Source organism: Hemibagrus wyckioides, unplaced genomic scaffold (genome assembly GCF_019097595.1).
Source record: "Hemibagrus wyckioides isolate EC202008001 unplaced genomic scaffold, SWU_Hwy_1.0 Contig4, whole genome shotgun sequence".
In the NCBI taxonomy this organism is placed as follows: Eukaryota; Metazoa; Chordata; class Actinopteri; order Siluriformes; family Bagridae; genus Hemibagrus; species Hemibagrus wyckioides.
Genome location: NW_026690802.1, coordinates 557,513 through 561,994, shown reverse-complemented (window position 1 = coordinate 561,994; position 4,482 = coordinate 557,513). Strand labels below are relative to the sequence as shown.

Below are 4,482 nucleotides of genomic sequence, written 5' to 3'. Positions count from 1 at the left end.
GTCAAACAAGTGATGAGCAGGATGTGAGGAGTCTCCTGTGATGGCCTTGATTTTGCTGAGGCAGCGGGACCTGGACATGTCATCCAGGGAGGGCAGAGGGCATCCGATGATTTTTTGAGCTGTTTTTCACCCTCTGCACAGTTTGTCTGTCCTCATCTGTGCAACCTGTGTACCACACACCCAGACAGTATGTCAGTGTGCTCTCCACAGTGGTCTATATGTACTGAGCCCTCGGGTAGTGTGGCCGAGTGGTCTAAGGCGCTGGATTTAGGCGCCAGTCTCTTCGGAGGCGTGGGTTCAAATCCCACTGCTGCCAGCTGAGCCTTTTCAAGGCAGTGGTTGTGGGCTCTGGCACCACAAAGGCTTTACAGGGGTTGTGGCTCCTGTGCCTTCTGCAAATGTGCTTAAGAGTTGCCGTTAGCTGGCTGACTGGCTGCAAAAAAAAAAACCGAGCACGCTCACACCGTACCGGAGCCCCCAGACCCGGTTGCTGAAATAGCTCCCAGGTTTGGGCAACTGGTGTCAACACCTGGCTTTGAACGCTGCTCCGTTTCACACCTCGCTTTTTCAAACAGCAAGTCCAAACAACCACAGAACGGTACGCAAAACACGGTTTCCGCGTGTGTGAGCCGCATCAGTTGTGCCCTTACCATGGTTACGAGCTACCAACAAAACAACAATTCAACCAAGAATAAAAATTCGACATGAATTTGTGACCAAGAATGACCATGAATTGGTGGCCAAGAGGTTTGGGCAATGGAGTGGAAGTGCCAGGTGCACTGAGGTGTAAGGTCATGTGGGTGACCTAGGATGCCAAGAGGTTAAGGAAACAGACTGCTAATGCATGTGGGATGGGCTCCAGTTGCTTTGGGAACAGGCTTGTTTAAATGCGTTGAGTTATGGCGCTCCTCTACGGAATTGTTGCGGTCTCTGTGGACATTTGGTGGTGGGTGCCACACCTGCACCTGACGAGGTGGCCGAGAGGTTAAGGCGATGGACTGCTAATCCGTTGTGCTCTGCACGCGTGGGTTCGAATCCCATCCTCGTCGCTTGTGTGCTCTTTACCACAACTCTTGCACGCGGAGTGCTAGAGGGGATCGAGAAAAGCTAGCCCTGGGTCTCGGTGTTTCGCAACCGTGGGCTGTATTTCCATGTTGGTTGGACACAGATGCTGTAAGACTGACGGGTCGCCACTTGAGATCCATGCAGATCAATGCAGTGCACGGTCCCGAAGACAGCGGCCCGGATCGTGCACCTTTATATATCTCATCAAAACCAGATGAAATATCTAATTGGTCTAGATTAACTGAGTGTGTTAAAGATATTGGAGATTGGATGGCCGATAATTTCCTATTATTAAATTCTGACAAAATGGAGATATTACTTACTGGCCCAAATACTAGTACACAGAAGCTCTCACAATTCAGCTTGCACCTAGAAGGATGCACTGTTACTACTAGCTCAACAGTGAAAGACCTGGGTGTAATATTAGACAGCAACTTATCCTTTGAAAACCATATTTACAATATCACAAAAACAGCCTTCTTCCATCTTAGAAATATTGCCAAGCTTAGGAACATTTTATCTGTATCTGATGCAGAAAAGCTAGTTCATGCATTCATGACCTCCAGACTGGACTACTGTAATGCATTACTAGGTGGTTGTCCTGCATCTTCAATAAACAAGCTACAGTTAGTCCAGAATGCAGCCGCCAGAGTTCTTAACAGATCAAGAAAATATGATCATATAACCCCAATATTATCATCCCTGCACTGGCTACCTGTTAAGTTTAGAATTGACTATAAACTAGCTCTACTCACATACAAGGCTCTAAATGGTTTAGCTCCCACCTATCTATCCAGTCTTCTAACACATTACAATCCACCACGCTCTTTAAGATCACAAAATTCTGGACTTCTAGTAGTTCCCAGAATATCAAAGTCCACAAAAGGGGGTAGAGCGTTTTTGTATTTATCTCCAAAACTCTGGAATAGTCTTCCTGACTGTGTTCGGGACTCAGACACAGTCTCCCAGTTTAAATGTAGACTAAAGACTTATCTCTTTAGTCAGGCATACATCTAACACTTCCCATAACCTTGCACTCCAGTACATCTGATTAAATGCACATTCAGCTAGTACTGCTAATATTATGAACAGCAGCTACGCTAATGCTGTTCCATTGTTTCCTTTCTTCTACCCATCCCGAGGCATACAGAGACTGTGCCGGCTCCAGTGGCATCCGGAGATGGACCAGCTCCAGCCGGGTTCTGCTTGTGAGGATTGGGATATTCAAGCAGCGCCATGGACAACAACCTCCTTATTGATTCACATAACACTACACACATGCTGTATCTGCATCACACAATTGTCACACAAATGAGGATGGGTTCCCTTTTGAGTCTGGTTCCTCTCAAGGTTTCTTCCTCATACCATCTAAGGGAGTTCTTCCTTGCCACAGTCGCCTCAGTCACCTCAGGCTTGCTCACTTGGGATAACATCTAGGACTGTTTGTCTGTTTGTCTGTTCATATGTTTGTTGTTTTCTTATGTGGTTTCTCATGTAAAGCTGCTTTGAGACAATGCTCTTTGTTAAAAGCGCTATACAAATAAAATTGAATTGAATTGAATTGATTGCAACAGACTGGGATGCAAGTTCATATCAGCAAACCTTGTCAACAAGAGCCTAAGCCTTTCAAACCTTTCCTGGGTTTGGATCTTGAATCACGTCTGGTAATGGAAGCATGCGTGGTACAACCATTGTGACCGCCTGCCAGAGTGCCTCTCTTTCCCGACCTGGCAGGCCTCCCTTGACCACAGCCCCACAACCCTCCAAGTGCATGGGTAGTGTCGCCAAAAAAAAACATGGTTATTAATTAATGTAATTAATTAACTGATTAAATATGATTGTGATAGTTAAAACTATTGATAAACTGATGAAAATGAATGACCTGTAACTAGAGTGAGAATCAGTGGTATGTATCTCACTATGTACAGTAAGTTGTATAGTTGATCCATTTCTGAACACAGCTCTGTGAGGATTCTGTATAATAGTGCTGTATGTGCTGAACTTTACACGTCTCTAGAAGGACACACCCAGGAAGTGATGCAGTTTTAGTGTTATTTTGTACAGATCACTTCACACAGTGTCAGTGACAGAAATCTAGAGTCATTATGGCTGGTGTTGTATTTCAAGATTCATCATCTATACAATACTATAAGCCTTTATCTGTTTGTGTGGTTTTTAAATTATTTGTACATTTATAAATAATTATGATAATTTGCTGTGGAAAATCATAGGAAACTGATCCAGATTTAAACAAAATCTCTCATAAGTAAATTTGCTGTGTCTATAACCAAAAGGTAATTAAATTCAGTTCAATTCAATTCAGTTCACTTCATTTTTATTTGTACATCACTTTTAACAATGGACATTGTCTCAAAGCAGCTTTACAGAAATACAGAAATTCAGAATAGAAATTACAAAGTTGAAAATTAACTTTACCCCTAATGAGCAACTCTGAGGCAACAGCGGCAAGAAAAAACTCTGTGAGATGATATGAGGAAGACTCAAATGTGAACCCATCCTCATCTGGGTGATACCAGAGAGTGTGATTATGAATAAATTACCTTCTAATTGTATATTATCAAACATTAAAAGCAGCAGAGGAGATGATCAGATCCACTTGTTTAGTTTTATCATCAACTTTAGCAGACAGACGTGGTGGCATAGGGATTTACCTTTTACCCTCCTTTCTGAAAAGATCAATGATAACTTACCTAATGAAAGCCACAGACACATGAATATAACAGTGAACATGATGAATGGTGTTAGTAAAATGACAATATTCTGAGGTCTTTCTGTACTCTATTATATTAATATTTCAGAGGTTCATGTCTCCACAAAGTGTGACACTCTCCATCCCGCTCCCTGTATTCCAGAGATAGGCTCCAGGTTGGAGCTTTAATTTTCAGAGGTAATTACAGTGGGATTTGAACCTCCTTGGACCTCTGGAGAAACAAGCTTCCAAGCGAGAACCAAGGCGGCAGTGCAAGTTTCTATTAGTTTTATCCCACCCACTCTCTTCCATGTAAAACCAGGGCTCGTCCGGGATTTGAACCCGGGACCTCTCGCACCCAAAGCGAGAATCATACCCCTAGACCAACGAGCCAGGTTGTCCCTGTGCCGCTTGATGTGCGCCAATGGAGGTTCACTGTACTCTGTAACTGTATGACCTTCCTGTTCATATGGACTGGGGTCCGAGTAAAAGGAACTCGGTTACACAAAGTCAAGTTAACAATAAAGCGAGGGCTCCTGTGGGATTCGAACCTTTTTGGAATGCAGACGCTAAGTGTGAACCAAGTAAGCAGCTCTTGCCATTGGGCCAAATATGTCATTAATCTCGGTGGACATGAAGATCAAAATCAATTCTTGTAGAACAAGCTTGCTTTAGTGTCAGGTGGAGGTTTCAGTATAGGTCAAGTT

At 43.5% G+C, this 4,482-nt stretch overlaps 3 non-coding genes across 3 annotated transcripts; 2 read left to right on the top strand and 1 right to left on the bottom strand.

The window, feature by feature from the left end:
- The first annotated feature begins 234 nt into the window (after window positions 1-234).
- trnal-uag (transfer RNA leucine (anticodon UAG)) lies at window positions 235-316 on the top strand. The gene has a single exon. It is a non-coding gene; the product is annotated as a tRNA-Leu (tRNA).
- A 651-nt stretch (window positions 317-967) lies between these two features.
- On the top strand, window positions 968-1,049 carry trnas-gcu (transfer RNA serine (anticodon GCU)). The gene has a single exon. It is a non-coding gene; the product is annotated as a tRNA-Ser (tRNA).
- Window positions 1,050-4,096: 3,047 nt separating this feature from the next.
- Window positions 4,097-4,168, bottom strand: trnap-ugg (transfer RNA proline (anticodon UGG)). The gene has a single exon. It is a non-coding gene; the product is annotated as a tRNA-Pro (tRNA).
- Window positions 4,169-4,482: the final 314 nt, after the last annotated feature.